We start from the raw sequence: 22,668 nt of genomic DNA, 5'->3' as shown, positions 1-22,668 counted from the left end.
TAAACCATTAGAAATATTAAAAATTGCCTTATGCTATTTTGCAGACACAACATGGCTTCTGTTGGATGCCCCCAGGCCAAATGTTGCCTACTACACTAGGTCTGCAGAACACTCTTTATTATTCGCTTCTGTGTTCAAATTCAGACTATCCTTGCTGTAATGGTCTAAACCAGTTCTTCCAAGTATTCAATGGGCTGAATAGCCTCTCTCTGCAATGCAAGCTTCTGTAGTTCAAAATTTCTAATTATACAGATCCCTAGCCCAAATGTTCAGCAAATTGATATTAAGTTATAATTACAAAAATGTTGCAGTGATTGGTGGCAGGGCCAAAAAGTATATTTCTATAATTATATTTGGAATCCTCTGCTAAGAATAGGGCTAAATCCAGATGACTCTTGGTTTAAGCAGTGAGCTTTGAAACTTTGAATTTCCACTACAAGATAGAAGTGGCTACTGATTTCCTTCCTTTCTGTTCTCCCTCACATCTTCTTGCTGTTCTTCTGCCATCAGCTTGTTGCTAGAATCAGTCAACTGGCATTTAAACCAGATTTCATTTCCTACAGGTCACAATGTGAAGATCAGATCTCTCCCATACAATAATTATTTCCTCAAGTTAAGTAAGTCATTACATTAGCTGTCTTATCAATTTCCACACTTCTGGTTTCAAAGTTTGCTAAAATTGACATCCATTGTGATAAATTAACTCATTAGGCCTTAACGCTGCACAAAAAAATCTGATCTGAAAACACTGTACTTGAGGTCAATTTTATATAGTCTAATGTAACTTTATTATTAAAGTACATACGTGCCATGATATACAACTCTGAGTTTCATTTTCTAGCAGGCATACTCAATAAATCCATAATAGAATAATAGCTATGATAGAATCAATTAAAGACAGCACCAACTGGGCATTCAACCAATGTGCAAAAGACAACAAACTGTGCAACTACCCAATAGAAAGAAATAATTATAATAAATACATAAGCAATAAATATTGAGAACATGAGATGAAGAGTCCTTGAAAGTGAGTCCATTGGTTGTGGGAACAGTTCAGTGATGGGGCAAATGAAGTAGAGTGAATTTATCCCCTTCGTTTCAAGAGCCTGAATGTTGAGGGGTAATAACTGTTCCTGAGCCTGATGATCTCTGAGGCTCCTGACGGCAGCAGTGAGAAGAGAGCATGAAGAGAGTCAGGGAACTCCTATGATGGATATTGCTTTGCTGAGAAAACACTCCGCGTCGATGTGCTCAGTGGTGGGGATTGCTTTACTTGTGATGGACTGGGCTGTATCTACTATGTTTTGTAGGATTTTCCGTTCATTGGCGTTTCCGTACCAGGCTGTCATGCAGCCTGTCAGTATATTCTCCAGCACACACCTAAAGACGTCTGTCAAAATTTTGCCAAACCGTTGCAAAACTCCTAAAACAAAACAATTCAATAGTGCATACAAAAAGGAACTGACAAATTCTGTAACAGTGAAAGAACCTATTAAAGAGCCCAACTCCATATTTCTTACTGAGTTCTAGTTGACTCCAAGCACAATCTGTTAGGGCCACTGTAAAATGGCTGGAACTCCAGTGCACTTGGTTCACGTACAGCTGAGATTTTACAAATATCCTGGGTACTTGTTACACCGGGATTTAGCATAATACTTGCATTTCAATACTAAAACATTTATTGAAAGCAGCCTCCTGACTGACAGATGCATGTACCACTTTGGGGAGAAGCTGTTGAGATCTCAAAGGATGGGACAACTTTAATAACAAGAATGTAGTTATTTCCTCACACACATAGAACATCGAACATAGATATTTATAGCACATTACAGGCCCTTCGCTCCACAATGTTGTGCCGACCATGTAACCTACTCTAGAAACTCCCTAGAATTTCCCTAGCACGTAGCCCTCTATTTTTCTAAGCTCCATGTGCCATCTAAGAGGCTCTTAAAAGACCCTATTTGTATTCAAAACCCTACTGTATCCAAAGCTTGAATTGCTGACAGCCCTGTGGAGGGGTGATGGAGTTAATGTTTCAAATATTCTCAGTTGGTTTGGGGAATCTCCCAGGCACTGGATCCACTCATTCTAGGAGCAAGTCAACAGGTTCAGTTGCCTGTGTAGGCTGACCTAATGAATGTAAAGTGGGGTATGCACGGGTGAGTTAAGAGAACATTGCTAACATCTGAGATAGTGGTCTAGAAACTTGGAAGCTCCCACCTCCTCCTACTTAACGAACCATAAGTCTTTCTGTATGAGTCACCTCCTGCTTAGTTGACAGTGTGATTTCTATGAGGTCAAGGCTATCCTTTTTATTGATATTCTAGGGTTCCTCCAATTCACACCAATGTACTGTACCTCAATGAAAGTCATTCAGCTGTCCCAGCAATACCAGCAAATGGTCATATGGTCAAGCAAGACTTCAAGCCCAAACTTCAGTTTGTTACATTCACAGACAAAGGAGAAAATCGAATCCTTCCCTCCCACCATTGCTCCACATACATATGCAAAACACCCCCCCCAAACACACACACACATACACACACAGTCACACCTCAGTTCATATTGAAGTTTGCATACAGTTCCATTACTTCATTCCCTGCTAAACAATCATTTTACTTTCAGAGTGAATTACTTTCTATAAGTCAAACTAACTGCCAGTTGTCAACTTCCAATAAAGCCCAGTGCAAAAACTAGAATAAGTCATGTGGTCCCCTGAAACTGAAGTTTATAGATTATAGAGGGGGAAAAAATCTTGTCTTCCCTAAAGCCCTCTAAGCATCCTAATTCAAATTCAGACCACCCTGAGAACTACATCTCTCCTTCTTTTAAGACTCCCAATCCATTTCCTAATTAAAGCAAGCCCCACAGCACAAATTTGAAGGAAATTGGTACAGTTGCATTTATTTATTTTATTTAGAAATGCAGTACAGTAACAGGTCCTTCCTGCCCAATGAACTCGTGTTGCCCAATTACACCCATGTGACCAAGTAACCTTCTAACCCTTTAATCTTTAGACTGGGAGGAAATTGGAGCACCTTGAGGAAACCCACATGGTCATGGGGAGAATATGCAAGTTCCTCCCAGACAGATGCAGAATTAAACCCGGGTTGGCTGCACTGTAATAGTGTTACACTAACCACTATGCTACCGTGAAAGCCACCAGGATATGTTAAAAAGAGTGGTGGTGGAATAATCAAGAACTACAGAGACAGAGACTATCAAAGGTAAATTAGGTAGCTTTGAAATAGGCCTGCTGTAAATTATGTGAATGATTATTTCTCTGCTTTATAACATAAGTGCAGAAAACTAAGCAGACTGAACTTAGCTAGTGATGCTGACAACAAATTGTTATTCTCAATGTTTGTAATCAACTGGATAGAAACACTTTGAAACAGGAATGTGAGCCTTGCTAGAAGACAATTTTCATTTCTCCTGTTCCATAGCTTTGTCAAAGAACTGAGGAAGAATTCTTAGTATTCTATTATGACACTATACAAAAAAAAATCTGTGTCACTTCCTAGAAGGAAATGAACAATATCCAGTCGGGAACTGCATGAACAGTAAGAACATTCTTTACTCAAAAAGGTGGGAAAGAGAAAGTTGATGTCCAAGTCAGAGTTTGTGGGATGTTTGTAATGTACGGGATGTTTGTAATATACAGGATGTTTAATTCTGGAAACTTCAGTGAAACTATTCAGTTAATTTCTATCTCACATTCACCTCATGTGGAGTAATTTTTCACTTTCTGCACTTCACCACATAATTTGATGCTGTATTTTATGATGGCAGGTTCAAAGGTAATCACTTCTGATAAATGTGTGACTACTCGGTATTTTCATAAACCAAACAGTATCTGTGAGAGGGGAATAATATAAAGACATTTTCAATTTCTCATTGCTACAGTTGGAAGTTCCCATCTGCTTCAAAAGGGCAACAGTTATACCAGTGCCCAAGAAGAGTAGTGTGAGCTGCCTTAATGACTATCATCCTGTGCCACTCACATCTACGGTGATGAAATGCTTTGAGCGGTTGGGCATGACTAGAATCATCTCCTGCCTCAGCAAGGGCCTGGACCCACTACAATTTGCCTATCTCCTCAACAGGTCAACAGCAGAGACAATCTCAATGGCTCTTCACATGGCCTTAGATCACTTGGACAATGCAAACACTTATGTCAGGATGTTGTTCATCGGCTATAGCTCAGCATTTAACACCATCAATCCCACAATCCTGATAGTTAAGCTACAGAACCTGGGCCTCTGTACATCCCTCTGTAATTGGATCCTCGACTACCTAACTAGAAGACACAATTTGTGTGAATTGGTGATAATACCTCCTTCTTGCTGATGATCAACACTGGCAAACCTCAGGGGTATGTGCTCAGCCCACTGCTCAACAGTACTTTCTATATACCCATGACTGTGTGGCTAGGTATAGCTGAAATGCCATCTATGAATTTGCTGATGATACAACCATTGTTGGCAGAATCTCAAATGAAGACAAGAGAGCATAGAGGAGTGAGATATACCAGCTAATTACTGGTGTCACAGCAGCGACCGTGCACTCAATGTCAGTAAGACTAAAGAGCTGATTGTTGATTTTGGAAATGGTAGAATGAGGGAATGTGAACCAATACTCAAAGAGGGATCAGAAGTGGAGAGAGTGAACAATTTCAAGTTCCTGGGTGTCAAGATCTCTGAGGACCTAACCTGGTCCCAACACCGGGATTGAGTTCAAGAGCCGAGAGGTAATGTTACAGACATATAGGACCCTGGTCAGACCCCACTTGGAGTACTGTGCTCAGTTCTAGTCACCTCACTACAGGAAGGATGTGAAAATTATAGAAAGGATTCAGAAGAGATTTACAAGGATGTTACCACGAGGAATTCTGCAGATGCTGGAAATTCAAGCAACACACATCAAAGTTGCTGGTGAACGCAGCAGGCCAGGCAGCATCTCTAGGAAAAGGTACAGTCGACGTTTCAGGCCAAGACCCTTCGTCAGGACTAACTGAAGGAAGAGCTAGCATGAACATTGACTTCTCTAACTTCCGCTAATGCCCCACCTCCCCCTCGTACCCCATCCATTATTTATTTATATACACACATTTTTTCTCTCTCTCTCCTTTCTCTCCCTCTGTCCCTTTGACTATACCCCTTGCCCATCCTCTGGGTTTTTTTCCCCCCTCCCCCTTTTCCTTCTCCCTGGGCCTCCTGTCCCATGATCCTCTCATATCCCTTTTGCCAATCACCTGCCCAGCTGTTGGCTCCATCCCTCCCCCTCCTGTCTTCTCCTATCATTTCGGATCTCCCCCTCCCCCTCCCACTTTCAAATCTCTTACTAGCTCTTCCTTCAGTTAGTCCTGACGAAGGGTCTCGGCCCGAAACGTCGACTGTACCTTTTCCTAGAGATGCTGCCTGGCCTGCTGCGTTCACCACCAACTTTGATGTGTGTTACAAGGATGTGGCCTGGATTGGCGAGCGTGCCTTATGAGAAAAAGTTGAGTGAATTTGGCCTTTTCTCCTTGGAGCAACGGAAGATGAGAGGAGACCTGATAGAGGTTTTATAAGATGATGAGAGGCATTGATCATGTGGATAGTCAGAGGCTTTTTCCCAGGGCTAAAATGACTAACACGTGAGGACACAGTTTTAAGGTGCTTGGAAGTAGGTACAGAGGAGATGTCAGGGGTAGGTTTTTTACGCAGAGTGTGGTGAGTGCGTGGAATGGGCTGCCTGTGACAGTGGTGGAGGCAGGTACAATAGGGTCTTTTAAGAGACTCCTGGATAGGTACATGGAGCTTAGAAAAATAGAGGGCTATGGGTAACAGGAGGTAATTTCTAAAGTAAGTACATGTTCGGCACAACATTGTGGGCCTAAGGGCCTGTATTGTGTTGTAGATTTTTTATGTTTCTATATCAGATGGGACCAAAATGTTGTGAACGCTATCTGAGACATCCCCAACCCTGGCACCTGGGACACCCAGATAGTATGTTTCCTCCCAGGTGCCAGGGTCAGGGATGTCTCAGGTCGCATCCACAACATTTTGCAGAGGGAGGGGGAGAGCAGCCAGATGTCTTGGTACATATTGGTATCAATGACATAGGAAAGAAAAGCAGTGAGGTCCTGAAAAGAGAATTTAGGGAGCTAGGTAGAAAGCTGAGAAGCAAGATCTCTTGGGTAGTAATTTCTGGATTGCTGCCTGTGCCATGCGCCAGTGAGAGTAGAAACAGGATGATTTGGCAGATTAGTGCACGGATGAGAGGCTGGTGCAAGGGGTAGGGCTTCAGGCTGTTGGATAATTGGGATTTCTTCTGGGGGAGGTATTCAAAAGTGACAGTTTGCACCTGAACCCGAGGGGGACCAATATTCTTGCAGGTTGGTTTGTTAGAGCCTTTGGAGAGGGTTTAAACTAACTTGGCAGGGGGGAGGGAACCAGAGTGAAGGGACTCAGGATAGGATGGATGGTAAAAAAGTAAAGATAGCATGCAGTCAGACTGTCAGGAAGGGCAGGCAGGTGATGGGACTTAGTTGCAGCCAACAGGCTGAGTATCAAATCATTAGGGATGCAAAATCAGAAAGGATAGAAAATACGGTACTCAAGGTGTTGTATCTAAATGTGCCTAGTATAAGAAATAAGGTGGATGATCTTGTTGCACTATTACAGATTGCCGGGTATGATGTTGTGGCCATCACTGAATTGTGGCTGAAGGCTGGTTGTAGTTGGGAACTGAATATCCAAGGTTACACATTATATCGGAGGGATAGGAAGGTAGGCAGAGGGGGTGGTGAGGCTCTACCGGTAAGGAGTGGCATCAAATCAGTAGAAGGATGTGACATAGGATTGGAAGATGTTGAATCCTTGTGGGTTGAGTTAAAAACTGCAAGGTTAAAGGGACGTTGATGGCAGTTATATACAGGCCTCTCAACAGTGGCTGGGAGGTGGACCACAGATTACAACAGGAAATAGAAAAGGTGTGTCAAAAAGGCAATGTTATGGTAGTCCTGGGAGATTTTAACTCCCATGTTAAAAGGTCGATTGGGAAAATCAAGTTGGTAATGGATCTCAAGAGAATGAGTTTGTTGAAGACCTAAGAGATAGCTTTTTAGAGCAGTTTGTCATTGAGCCTACTAGGGTATCAGCTATACTGGATTGGTGTGAAATGTATTAGTGTACAAATCTTTGGAGTTTAATTACAGTTTGGCTGTAATTTTGCAGGTTGAAAAGTGTTTGTAGGTTATAGACTCAGGGGAAAATAGCCAGTTTTCTTCCTTTTTCCATTAAATATATCCCTTGTTTTTGCAATATTATTTGAGAACTATTGAGAAGTTAGCATTGGCCAGGTCACTAAAGTAGCAAATAGGGTATTAGCTTAATGTCTTGTGTGAAAAATGTCACACTTAGCAGAGCAGCATTCCCTGAAACATAGAAACATAGAAACATAGAAAATAGGTGCAGGAGTAGGCCATTCAGCCCTTCGAGCCTGCACCGCCATTTATTATGATCATGGCTGATCATCCAACTCAGAACCCCGCCCCAGCCTTCCCTCCATACCCCCTGACCCCTGTAGCCACAAGGGCCATATCTAACTCCCTCTTAAACATAGCCAATGAACTGGCCTCAACAGTTTGCTGTGGCAGAGAATTCCACAGATTCACCACTCTCTGTGTGAAGAAGTTTTTCCTAATCTCGGTCCTAAAAGGCTTCCCCTCTATCCTCAAACTGTGGCCCCTCATTCTGGACTTCCCCAACATCGGGAACAATCTTCCTGCATCTAGCCTGTCCAATCCCTTTAGGATCTTATACGTTTCAATCAGATCCCCCCTCAATCTTCTAAATTCCAACGAGTACAAGCCCAGTTCATCCAGTCTTTCTTCATATGAAAGTCCTGCCATCCCAGGAATCAATCTGGTGAACCTTCTTTGTACTCCCTCTATGGCAAAGATGTCTTTCCTCAGATTAGGGGACCAAAACTGCACACAATACTCCAGGTGTGGTCTCACCAAGGCCTTGTACAACTGCAGTAGTACCTCCCTGCTCCTGTACTCAAATCCTCTCGCTATAAATGCCAGCATACCATTCGCCTTTTTCACTGCCTGCTGTACCTGCATGCCCACTTTCAATGACTGGTGTATAAAGACACCCAGGTCTCGTTGCACCTCCCCTTTTCCTAATCGGCCACCATTCAGATAATGATCTGTTTTCCTATTTTTGCCACCAAAGTGGATAACTTCACATTTATCCACATTAAATTGCATCTGCCATGAGTTTGCCCACTCACCCAACCTATCCAAGTCACCCTGCATCCTCTTAGCATCCTCCTCACTGCTAACACTGCCGCCCAGCTTCGTGTCATCAGCAAACTTGGAGATGCTGCATTTAATTCCCTCATCCAAGTCATTAATATATATTGTAAACAACTGGGGTCCCAGCACTGAGCCTTGCGGTACCCGACTAGTCACTGCCTGCCATTCTGAAAAGGTCCCGTTTATTCCCACTCTTTGCTTCCTGTCTGCTAACCAATTCTCCACCCACACCAATACCTTACCCCCAATACCGTGTGCTTTAAGTTTGCACACTAATCTCCTGTGTGGGACCTTGTCAAAAGCCTTTTGAAAATCCAAATATACCACATCCACTGGTTCTCCCCTATCCACTCTACTAGTTACATCCTCAAAAAATTCTATGAGATTCGTCAGACATGATTTTCCTTTCACAAATCCATGCTGACTTTGTCCGATCATTTCTCTGCTTTCCAAATGTGCTGTTATCACATCCTTGATAACTGACTCCAGCAGTTTCCCCACCACCGACGTTAGGCTAACCGGTCTATAATTCCCCGGTTTCTCTCTCCCTCCTTTTTTAAAAATTGGGGTTACATTAGCCACCCTCCAATCCTCAGGAACTAGTCCAGAATCTAACGAGTTTTGAAAAATTATCACTAATGCATCCACTATTTCTTGGGCTACTTCCTTAAGCACTCTAGGATGCAGACCATCTGGCCCTGGGGATTTATCTGCCTTCAATCCCTTCAATTTACCTAACACCACTTCCCTACTAACATGTATTTCACTCAGCCTGGTTTATTGAGTGGAAAAGATTTCAGTTCAAAGGAATATGTGACGTAGACTCAGTCCGTCATGTTGAGGTACAGAACTATGCAGAGTTCAATGATATTAAGTACTCAGCGAGAAATACTCAGCCATCTGGGCAGCATCAGAAGTGATGAATGAAGGAAACATTGGACTTGATCCCATCTGTTGCCCACTCCCATGCCAGTCCTGCAGCTGTACATACCTTGCATGGCCACAGTGACACCTCTTGACAGCTCTGTTTCCTGGACATCCCACAAGGGAGCAGATCATGAGTTGGGGCCTGAGGCCCTGACCCCAGTACTGGTTGACATGCTTTGGCAGCTCACCCTAACACTACTGCTCTAGTCTTATTAATTGTTGTAAATCATTTTAAAAGAAGTGTTAAATAACTCTCGAGAACACATTTAACACATTAAACTACTGTCAATTAATTAAAAGCATAAATGAATAAATAATATTCTTTGATGAAGGTGGGTGTCCTCTTTGAAATGAATGGCAATCTTCTAGATGTCCCAGCTATATCTGTTGTAAACTTAGAGCCTGAATGGTGTGTCTATTTCTTTGGTTTAGTAAATTACAAAATGCCCTGACCCCAGAAGTCTGGAAAACACAGATGTCTACACTGCAGCAGACCATGATTGTTAACAGAATTATTGACTTGCTATCAAAGCAATCTAACCATTAGCATTTTTTCTCTACCTAATGATGCTGCCTGGCCTGCTATGACTTTCTACTATCTGCAGCATTTTGCTTCTAGATTAGCAACCTTAAAGAACTTTGCATTCCTCTCCAACCATTTTCCAGCATGAATGAAACAGTAAGAAGATGAAAATCAAGATATAGCATCTAAAAATGATTCCTAACCAATCTTAATCACAGCTCCAGGACTTACCATGTATGGTACTTCTTAAATGTTTTGCTTAGTAAAATGTTTTGAAATAATTTGGCATTTAGCCAATAAGTAAAATTTCTTCTGAATGAGGTTAAATGTAATGGTGATTAGTCTGTCACTGTGCACGATGAGATCACCAGCAACATATACGGTAACTATTGCAAGCAGGGTTGATAGGCTGGAAGGGGACTATGTTATAATCTTTGTTAAAGGCATTCATTGTAGCCAAATGAAAGTAAATAAAGAAATAATGATGTTATTTCAACTATTATTCATTTAATTCTAAATGGAAAGTGGATAAATGGGGGCGGGGGGAGGGGGGGGATGATGTGAACACAGTGGGATAAGGCCACAGATAGAGTCCAGGTTGGGCATACTCATGCAATGTATATTCCATGTAATTTTATGGAATTATCTCAGAAAATTATACAAATTAAATGATCAAGAACTAGGGGGTTGAAGAAGATCATTGTCTAGTTTAATGTCATTTTGTTGCAGCTTATATGAGCAGTCGTTTCTCCGGGGATTTGAACATACAGTTTCAGCTTTTCCCAAGTACCTTGTCCATTGCCCATTCGCATTGATTGCTCCCAGGCAGTTAATGCCAGCAGGTGACCCGATCTCGGTCAAAGTGAATCGAATGCCCACATCCCCAGCATTAAGAGCTGGAACTACGAGTTTGTTCCTTCATTAAATCATTGACCAAATTCCTCTTCTCTGAGCTAGTTGTAGTAAAGGAATATATGCAGAATAAAAATACCTACCAAATGTTTTTATTTGGGCTACTTTTATTAAAATATTGGATATTAAAATATTGTGACGATTTGGTAAGTTACTAAAAACTCTTGCAAGTTTCTATAGAGAGCATTTTGACTGGTTGTATCACTGCCTGGTATGGAGTCTCCAATGCACAGAATCACAAGCGGCTGTAGAGGATTGTAGATTCATACCATGAATCAGCAAATGTACCAATGATGAAGTGACAGTCATAAGTCTACATGTAGACTCATGGTTGTAGCTTCTTCACAAGCACAACCTTCCCCACTATTGAAGCCCTCTTCAGGAGGCAGCGCCTCAAGAAGATGGCATCCAACATTTAGGACTGTCTCCTTTTGGAACATTTTATTGTTGCTCTTGCAATTCTGTGCACTGGAGGCTCCATCCCAGGTAACGATGCAATGTGTAAAAATGCTCTCCACTGCACATATACAGAAATTTGCAAGAGCCTTTGGGGACGTACCAAATCTTTGCAAGTCATAATAAAGTAAAACTGCTGGCATGCATTTTTTTTTTGGTGATTGAATCAATTTGTTGGGTCAAGAATAGGTCCTGTGAGATGTTGGCAGCCAGGAACTTGAAACTGTTCACCCTTTCCATTGGTTCCTCAATAAAGAATGGTGTGTGTTCTTCCAACTTCTCTCGCTGAAGTCCAGAATTGTTTTTTTGCACCTGGGCTGAAGATACAGGAGTCTAAAGACCTGTTTTAGGAACAGCTTCTTCCACTCTACCATCAGATTTCTGACTGGTCTACCTTATAATCTTATTTTTAACTATTTCTTTGTTTTAGTGATTAATAGATTTTATGTCTTGCATGGGATTGCCAACACAAAAAAACAATATTCATGATGATAAACATGATTCTGATTCTGTTTCTGCTTTTGTGAGAACATTGGTCCTTCAAAGACAGTTGTGTCTATCTGGTATTCAAAAAATACATGCAAACAAATACTGATTTTAATCCTGCAGTTTATGGTATCACCCAAATTCTTGATTGAATGAGAAAAGAAGCTCTATATATCCTGGTCATAAATCTTTTGTGTAAGAAACAAGGGGGGAGATAATGGGAGGTTGCAGACCCAGACAACAAAATGCTCAGGAAGTGTTCCTTCCTTTTCTAGTGGAATTAATACTGAAACACTGGGTATTAGTGAAGTTTTATGGCCTACATTGCAATGGGATAGTGCTCAGACAAAATGGACAAACTGCACCCCAATTACCAGCCATCAGCTACCCCAGTTAAATATTTATTATCAATTTCTGCTGGTCATGTGAAGATATAACAGGATGTATCTATTGCCAGAAAGTAATTTCAACTAATGTAAAACATAAAAAATATCTGTTTACTTATCTATTTACTCAATGTACTTCAGAAACAGAATCAGAATCAGGTTTAATATCACCAGCACATGTCATGAAATTGGTTAACTTTGCAGCAGCAGTACTGTACATTGCTATACATGATAAACATAGAACAATTAGATAAATAAATTGCAGTAAGTATATATATGCATAATTAAATTAAAAATAGTGCAAAAACAGAAATAATAAATAAGATATAATTTGAATCTTTTCAATTAATTATATATGAGTTCATAAAAATTGATGGTACTGAGCTTCTGTCAAGAATTAATCACGTAAATCCTTTGCCTAGGGAATTTTGAGTAAAGCAAGACAGGACATGAAAATATGGGAACTCATACAGGAGCTCAGGAAGCTCCCAGATTCAATTCATGTAATGTGCTGAAACACCTGATCTCAAAGCAGGTGGCAATACAATGTCAAAAAAAAGTCTTATACAGATGTGTCCCATGTTCCAGTCCTCAAAAGCAGTCCATTTCACAATCTTCCAAAATGCAAAGCCCTGTCACCTGCGCCCGTGTCAAAAGGCACAAGTTGAGAAAAGCAACTTTTTGAAAAAAACATGACATTTTATATGTCTATTTTATTTACTTCTTTAAACAAATGCTGTAAAATCGAATTTTATTCCATATCTCAAACTTCTTGATAGTGATTCAAGAAGGATGAATTTCTATTACCCAAACCTCTATAACACAGTGGCGGAAGGGGGGGGGAGGCGGTGGAGGAATTGTTGCCTGTACTTATATTGGTAGTTGGATGTCTGAAAGCACCTGACAGTCAATAAAATACTCATGAAGTATATTCACTGTTGTAATGTGGGAAAGGCAGCAGCCAGTATGCAAACAGGATGCTCTGACAATTGACAATGGTGACTAGATGATAGCTGTAAAATTTGGCAAGATGTGCAATGAGGTAGAGCTGTAGGAACATTGGTAACAGCTTCAAGCGGCTGTAAGGGTCAGGAATCCTCCCGTCCACAATGCCCAAAGTGAACTCCAGTATTATGTGCATTACACACAAATTTCATGAGGCAGCCTTACCTCCACAACCTCCCACCTTGAGGGAGGGGACTGGGAAGTGGACTGAAGTTTTGAGGAGGAGGATAGGCAGTGGATGATTGGGGAGCTGGGAAGAGATTGGAGAGGTTATTGATGGAAGGTTCAGGAAAGAAGTCGGGGAGGGGCGCGGAAGGGTTAATGCCAGAGAGAAAACTGGGGATCCTGGGAAGAAAATTAATGACAGGAAGTCCATGATAAATGATAGATGCAAGCAGAAGACCTGTGGTGAGTGTTTGGAGTTATGTAAATATAGCAGATGTTAATTCAAACAAGAACCAGGCTTCAGTTCTTGTTGTAAATGCAAATAAATTCAGGAAGCTTGCAATTAGTCTTCATTTTTTTGTAAATTGCAAGCAGTAAATTGAAGTTAGAAACACAGGCAGCCCCACAGACTAAGAGGTTGCATATGCAATAACCAAACACTAAGACAATGGTGTTGTGTTAATTGGCCTGAATGAAGCCAATGTGGATAAGTTATTTGCACAATTGCAACTGGTTCATGTAATCTGATAGACCAGACGGATGGTGTCATTTAACATAGCGAACATTGTCACAGGTATAGGCAATCAATAGTTTTTGTGTACTTATCATATTGTGTACTCAGAGACAGCACTGACAACGTTAATTTTGGGTGTCTGGTATTTCTGTCCAAGAAGCTTTTAGACGATTTGTGTGAGTTACTTTGTGATAATGGTGTCTGAACATTCAGAGGCATCTGTCACTGTAGGTATGTAATTCAAAGAAAGCATTGTCAACCCAAAATATTGAAGGAAACTATGTCATTGTGGTAGGCAAGGAAAAACACCTCATATATTTGTTCAGTAATGAATAGATAACTCATGTCTGGAATCAGGACCCCCATGAACATGACCTTGTTATTTCTTTTTTTCTTGCAGTTTTTATTCCGTAATTTAGAGTAATTTTTAATGCTTTTGCACTGCCGCTGCCACAATACAACCAATTTCATATCATATAAGTCAGTGATAATAAAAATGATTCTGATTCTGAATGAAAGAGTCAGTTACCCAGGATACATTGTACCATAATTTGTCACAAGTTCTGTTTTGTTTTCTTCAACTATGAAACATCTAATTGGTTGTCTGCTGCATCATATTAAGTTTAAACATGGTTTCTGTGCATAATTGATTCATTTGTCCTTGAATCGGAACGATCATAGAAATAGTAAAAGCATATAATTAGACCAAAGTAATCACTCCCCTAAGTAGATCATTGTCCATTCTTCTGACGTATCAGAAGACTTGAAGTTGAGAAGGGATTATAAAACAGAGAGATGTGGGATACAGGTACTGTAAAGAGCAACACACATATACAATGAATTTCAGTTACTCGGGACACATCAGGACCAGTACATTTTGGCCTAATTAAGCAGCTGCTCCAATCAGCCGAAGTTTCATGGCAATAGCTAAAAGGCTATAAAAAAGACAAACTACTGCTTAACAGAGTAACAGATTATGTATTTAAATGAAATGCAGAACAAATTAGAAAACTAACAATACCATTACAATCCTATAAAACTGTAGTTCCTTATAGTTATCAACAGAGGAATTAATCAACAGTGTTCTTTTGATTGACTGTAAACATATCAGCACAGATGCATAGTGCAGATAATACACTGCCTTTATAAAATGCATTCGACAATTGTATCCTCCAAATCTTCATTTTCATTGTAATATTCCAGATAATTGTTGAAACTTTCAAATTCTTCATAGTTCAAAACTTGTTTAAGTAGAGAAATTGTTTAATTTTCTCTCCACTTCATTTCTACCATCTCCAAGCCTGAATGCTTGAAACAGCAGTGAGTAAAACTGTTCTGAATTGTCATTTATTGCCAATTATCAGTGACAAAAATCATTGCTTTTTGAACACAAAAACATGCAACTGATGCTATTTCACTCTAAGTACAGTGCAGTGTTTTGGGGCTACACAAGTACACGTGACTGATGCTAGTTTGAAATTTCAGCAACAGCCTCCTGACCCAATTAAGTGACATGCTGTCCTAAATAAACAAAAGGGAATCCCAGCTATTTTCTCAATTAGTTTTTGCTCTTTAAGAATTGTCCCAAATAAGCAGCTGTTCTAGTTAACCGATGGCCCTATTAATCGGAATCAACTGTATATAATCTCATCAATATTGCAAAGCATCCCATGATGGAGTTTAAAAGATTGAGGGGGGATCTTATTGAAACATATAAAATTCTGAAGGGATTGGACAGGCTAGATGTAGGAAGATTGTTCCCGATGTTGGGGAAGTCCAGAACGAGGGGTCACAGTTTGAGGATAAAGGGGAAGCCTTTTAGGACCGAGATGAGGAAAAACTTCTTCACACAGAGAGTGGTGAATCTGTGGAATTCACTGCCACAGGAAACAGTTGAGGCCAGTACATTGGCTATATTTAAGAGGGAGTTAGATATGGCCCTTGTGGCTACGGGGATCGGGGGCTATGGAGAGAAGGCAGGTACAGGGTTCTGAGTTGGATGATCAGCCATGATCATACTGAATGGCGGTGCAGACTCAAAGGGCCGAAGGGCCTACTCCTGCACCTATCTTCTATGTTTCTATGTTCCTATGCTTCACATGGGTTACGCCAGACAAATATCAGAAATAAAGCTCAATACGCAAATATTAGAACAATACACAGATAGAAGCATGACCAAATATAGAGATTTTAAAGAAACAACCATAAGACGAAAGAGAGTATTGAAGATTTCTTGAGAAAAAATGCCTGAGCTTGAGAACTAAGCAACACACACAAGATGCCAAAGGAACTCAGCAGGCCAGGCAGCATCTATAGAAGTAAGTGCAGTCAACGTTTTGGGTCAAAACGTTGCCTGTACTCTTTTCCTTGATGCTGTCTGGCCTGCTGAGCTCCTTCAGCATTTTGTGTATGTTGCTCAGATTTCCAGCATCTGCAGATCTTCTCTTGTTTGAGCTGGAGAACAAACACAGCAACTGATGGATTTAGGAAACTGGGGGAGGCACAAAGGACCTGCAGTGAAGGTTTATAGAGCTTTCAGATGGTGGTGGTGTTTTAGATGAATATGGAAATATTAAGCATGTTTAAAATTAAAACAAGGATAAAGCTTTTAACTTTGAACCTTATTCAGCCAAGATTCAATGGCGAATAGTAAGCCCAGGCTGCTGAGAGACAAGGAGGCTGTGGTGAGGTGGAAGTGCCCATTATTAGTGTCTCTGTAAGAAGGTGTCATGTGTTTATAGATGATGTCACAAAGGTTCAGCAAAGAGCATGAATGATTAGGGTTCACAGTAGGTCCTTGAGGTTCTTTAGTTCTAAAAGCCCTGCTACGAAGCCTAGTAACTCATGGTTTAGTGTCATGATCTATATGATGATCTGAGGCTATAGCAACATGACAGCAGGACAAACAGGCCAATTGGCTTTTGTTTTTAACTTATTCACTGTTGGACCATTACAAAAGCACCATTGAGAATGTCTTGACCAGGGGCATCACAATCTGGTGTGGGGATTGCAAGACACCTGACCACAAGATCCTACAAAGGGTTGTGAGGGCTGCTGAGAAGATCATCAAGGCCTCCCTTCCACCCATCTGAGATACTTATCAGGTGCACTGCATATGCCGGTCCCTTAGCATGGTTAAAGATCCTTCCCATCTGTCTAACAATCTCCTTGTCCCCCTACCATCGGGTACCATATCATCAGCATTAGGGCAAGGAGCATTTGGATGAGAAACAGCTTCTTCGTCGGCCTGTGAGACTACTGAACACTCTGCCACCACCCAGGTGACATCACACATGATGCGTCAGTAATGCAATACTGTTCATTTTTTAATATGCTGTCACATGTTAAATACCAATTTTCTTGAGTATATTTTATTATTTGTAAATTTATTTGAGGTAATATTACTTTATGTGTCCTGGGGGAGAAAAATGCACTGTGCGAATGTTTTGCAATCATGATTATAGATGAAGCAAGCAGACTGCACAGCACGCAGACTATAACATTCATATAGATTCTTGTTTCTCTGCTCTACAAGTTGCAAATCTTAATCATAGTATTCAATCATACTATATGCGAATTTGTCAATGGCACTCCCAGTGTTGGATGAATCACATGTGGTGATGAATCATCTTAATAGAGTGAGATAGAGTCATTGTGTCTCTTACAGCAGTACAGCACAGGTACAGGCCTTATGGCACATCTAATTGGTGTCAGCCTGATCTTCCGCCTGGCCCCATCTATGTGCACTTAGACCACAGTCCTGCATACCTCTTTCACCCATGTGCTTATCCAAGCTCCTCTTAAATGTTACAATTGAAATAGCATCTAACACTTCCATCGGCTACCGTTTCCATATTCACACCACCGTCTCAGTGAAGAAGATTCCCCCTCAGACTTTCCTTAAACTTTTCACCTTTCACCACTCTCTGCGTAAAAAACTTACCCCTGACATCTCCTCTGTACCTACTACCAAGCAACTTAAAACTATGCCCTCTCATGCTAGCCATTTCAGCCCTGGGGAAGAACCTCTGACTATCCAAACAATCAATGCCTCTCATTACCTTGTACACCTCTATCAAGTCACCTCTCATCCTCCGTCGCTCCAAGGAGAAAAGGTCAAGTTCACTCAACCTATTCTCATAAGGCATGCTCGCCAATCCAGGCAACATCCTTGTAAATCTCCTCTGCACCCTTTCTAAGGTTTCCACATCCTTCCTGTAGTGAGGCAACCAGAACTGAGCACAGTACTCCAAGTGGGTTCTGACCAGGGTCCTATATAGCTGCAATATTACCTCTCAGCTCTTAAACTCAATCCCACGACTGATGAAGGCCAATGCACCGTATGCCTTCTTAACCACAAAGTCAACCTGCGTAGCAGCTTTGGGTGTCTTACGGACTTGGACTCCAAGATCTCTTTGATCCTCCACACTGCCAAGAGTCTTAGTATTAATACTATATTCTGCCATCATATTTGACCTACCAAAATGAACAACCTCACACTTATCTGGGTTGAACTCCATCTGCCACTTCTCAGCCCTGTTTTGCATCCTATCAATGTCCCGTTGTAACCTCTGACAGCCCTCCACACTATCCACAACACCCCCAACCTTTGTGTCATCAGCAAATTTACTAACCCATCCCTCTACTTCCTCATTCAAGACTGTAGATAAGTACAGTCAGATGACAGTAAACCTCAACTTGAACTTTAACTTAATTTATCTTTAATTTATATTTTTCTTGTGATAATTCACTATATTTCATTAAGATTAGAGAAGATTTTGTATGTCACCAAAGACCAGGTTCAGCTGAACACAACTGGGAGCCACGGTAACATAGTGGTTAGCACAATGCTGATACAGCTTGAGGCATTCCGGAGTTCATAGTTCAATCCCAGCACAGTCTGTACAGAGTTTGTATGTTCTCTCCATAACCTGCCTGGGTTTACTCCGGGTTCTCAAGTTTCTTCCCACAGTTAGTAGATTAATTGGTCATTTTAAATTGTCCTGTGATTAGGCTAGTGTCCCCTGCAACCTAAAATTCCTTGCTGAAGAATAATTGTAAAGAAGCACTACTCATGGGAGCCTTAACCCAGCAACACACACTACAGCTATAGTGGAAGAGAAAGAAGCTACTAGGCACAGAGAGAGAAAGCCCCAAAACTTAGTGAAAGAGACCTGGTCTCACAATGAGGTAAAGGCCAGGAAGAAGGTAAATTTTGCTGGGCGATAAGTGACCTGCAAAAGTTACTACAGACTCTGGCAGACCACTGACACCTGGCTTACCCCTACTTCCCCCTTTAAATAAAGGAAAAGCTTCAGCTTTCTTGCAGTCTTCTTGAAGTACACAACATCTACTGCAAGGCAGGTCTGTGGCTTTAGCATCATTAGGAGTTTGAGGAGATTTGGTATGTCACCAAAAAATCTTGCAAGTATCTACAGATGTACAATGCAGAGCAATCTGACTGCTTCCATCGCAATCTGGTATGGAGCCTCTAATGCACAGGATTCCCCCTCAGGCTGCAGAGAACTGTAGGCTCATCCAGTTCCATCATGGACACAGCATTCCCTCATCATCAAGGATATCTTCAGGAGGCATTCCCCAAGAAGTCTGCATCCATTATTATAGATACTCACCGATTGGGACGTTCTCTCTTTGTGTTACTGTCATCAGGGAGGAGGCGCAGGAGATTGAAGTCCCACGTTCAACACTTGAAGTACAGCTTCTTCCCCTTTGCCACCGGATTTCTTTTCATAAAATCATGCTGACTCTTCAAGTGCATTATCATTTTCTAAATGTCCTAATTCTGAACAAGAGATTCCAGAACTTTTGTAGTTATAGATAGTAGTCTAACTGGCCCAAAGCTTCTTCCTTTAAGTGAATGGCTGCTTAATATGATGTCAGGCATTCAATTGAACTCGCACCTGACAGTTTCATGCATTGTAAAAGGAAAAGGTTTAGCCAAAGAAATGGCTAGATCTTTGTGAGGAACTTTTCTGAAGACAGCAGAACATGCTGTCTTCTTGCTTCTAAGCACAAATCAGGGGATATTTTTTCTATCAGCCTTTGCCAATGCTGAGTTTGTCAAATGGAAAAGCCCTGATGAAATCCATTGCAATCTCTGCATTAACAAGTTAGAAGTTGCTGTCTGTATGGTCTCAAAAAAGGAGGATCTTGTTAGGTCATACTCATCAACTTATTTAAGGAAGTGACAACCCATGTGATCTCTGGTGAGCTTTATAAAATAGCATATCCAAATTGCTAAAATGACATTTGCCATCTTCCCTTATAGCCAGTAATAAATTTGTGGGATTGATAGAAACCTTGGGAATGTCTAGGGATTTAACCTAAAACATTACTTACTCTTTTGAGGTGTTAAGGTAGGTGAGGGGATACCAAATAAAAGCCAGTCATTTATCCTCCTCAATCCCAGCTCTTACTCCCCAAAACTGTTCTCATTCAGTTAAACCTTGACTCATTTTATCTTTCTTTTCACAATCCTTGTTACCCTCACCAACAACATTTTTAAAATCCCAGCTTTCTTATTGCTGAGATTTAATGGCAGCATTAAAGCTCAAAAGACAACCCAAAGAAAAGGCATTCTAATGTCTTGTAGGCATTGTGTAGTTGAGTTGCAAGGAAAGACTGGACAATCTGAAATTAAATATCTCTTTTGGTCTAGTGATCAAGTAAATGTTGGAATGGAATAAATCAAGAATACCAATAAAAAGAATGAGGAATGTTGGTCTCTGACCCAGGAGCTCTGAAATAAATAAGCACCATAGAGTTTGCTGTGGCCTCCAAAGTGGTAGCCAATCATAGTGACACACTTAGGGTGGAGGTCTGATGTTTCTCTAATCAATGATCCCACTTATTTTCTGCTCAGTCATAAACATCGAAAATTCACTAGACTGGGGTGGAGGTGGGGATGGAGTCAAAAGAGTTCAAAGTATGCATAAATTGTTCACCTTGAGATTAGTCTGCCATCAAGCAGCCACAAAGCACGAAACCTGAAAGAACCTTATTAAAAAAGAAAGACCAACACCCAATGCACAGATAAAGAAAGAAAAATAACACAGATTGTGCAAACAATAGAAGCAAGCAACAACACTCTGAACCAATTTCAGAATGAGCATTCTGAGCTGAGATTCACCAGGGAAGACTTGGAATCTCAACATGCAAATTGACTTCACAGCTAGTCCTATATCTATTACTATGCTTAATATAAAAGCAATGTGTTTTATCAATTAAAATGAAAATCAGACTGTAAGGAGAAATAATTCCTCCATTACGTTTGGTATCCAAGTTGTTAATTGAAAATTTATCCCATAACAAAACAAAGTGTAAGAGCATTGCAAACAACAGCACATTCCTTTGGGTCCCTTATCTAAGAAAAGTTGTACTGGCATTGGGTCCAGAGGAGGTTCAGCAGAATGATTGAAGGATTGAAAGGGTTAACATTAGATTAGATTATGAGGACACGCAGTCCTCTTTTGTTGCCATTTAGTAATGCATGCATTAAGAAATGATACAATATTCCTCCGGTGTGATATCACAAAAACACAGGACAGACCAAGACTGAAAAACTAACAAAAACCACATAATTATAACATATAGTTACAACAGTGCAGCAATACCATAACTTGATGAAGAACAGGCCATGGCACAGCAAAAAAGTTCAAAGTCTCTTGAAAGTCCCACATCTCACGCAGACGGGAGAAGGAAGAAAACTCTCCCTGCCATGCCCGACCACAGTCCGGCTCTGAGCCAGCCGAAAACTTCGAGCCTCCGATCAGCCCTCCGACACCAAGTACCGAGCACCATCTCTATCTGAACAATTCGACCTCAGCCTTGGTCGCCAGCAGCAGGCAAAGCCGGGGATTTTGGGGCCTTCCCTCCGGAAGATTCTTGATTGCTCAGTAATAGCGGCAGTGAACTGGCGTTTCAGAAATTTCTCCAGATGTTCCTCTGTGCTTTCACGTCTGTCTCCATCAAATCAGAATTGTCCACAGCCCCTATTTAACAGATACGATATCATTTTCACCGTAGAGCTGCGCGCGAGCGTCACACTGCCATCTTCTCCTCCCGCCTCCATATGAAGCGCATTTGATGGCTCTAGGCCTGTACTCACAGGAGTTTAGAAGAATAAGTGGAGATTACATTGAAATTAAAAGTTCAAAGTACATTTATTATCAAAGTACATATAAGTCACCATACTCAATAAATCCAGGATAGAAGAGTAGCCATAATAAGATCAATGAATGATTGCACCACACACAAAATGTTGGAGGAACTCAGCAGGCCAGGCAGCATCTATAGAAAAGAGTAAACATTTGATGTTTTGGGGTGATTCCTTTCATCAGGACCCATTGCATCAACAGGGCATTCAACCAGTGTGCAAAAGACAGCAAAATGTGCAAATACAAAAAGAAAGAAATAGTAATAATAAATAAATAGGCAATAACTATCAAGAACATGAGATGAAGAGTTCTTGAAAATGAGTCCATTGGTTGTGAGAACATTTCAGTGATGGGACCAGTGATGTTGAGTGAAGTTATCCCCTGTGTCAGAAACTTGATGGTTGAGGAGTAATTACTGTTCCTGAACCTGGTAGTATGAGTCCTGAGGTTCTTGTACCTTCTATCTGACGGCAGCAATAAGCTAGCATGTCCTGGGTGGTGGAGGTCCCTGATGATAGATGCTGCCCTCCTGTGACAATGCTTTATGTACGTAGATGTGTTCGGGGTGGGGAGAGCTTTTTCCATGATGGTATCATGAACAGGGACCAGTAGGTGAGTCTAGGACCAAGGGGTCCAGCCTCACAATAGAAAGACGTCTATGTAGAACAGAGATGAGGAGTGATTTCTTTAGCCATTGTGTGGTGAATCTGTGAAATTCATTGTCACAGAAGGCTGTGCAGGCCAAGTGAATGGGTATATTTAAGGCAGTGGATGATAATTTCTTGACTAATCAGGGTGTCAAAACATAC

This window comes from Mobula hypostoma, chromosome 8 (genome assembly GCF_963921235.1).
Source record: "Mobula hypostoma chromosome 8, sMobHyp1.1, whole genome shotgun sequence".
Lineage (NCBI taxonomy): Eukaryota > Metazoa > Chordata > Chondrichthyes > Myliobatiformes > Myliobatidae > Mobula > Mobula hypostoma.
The sequence above is the reverse complement of the archived record's forward strand: the minus strand, read 5'-3'. Positions refer to the sequence as shown.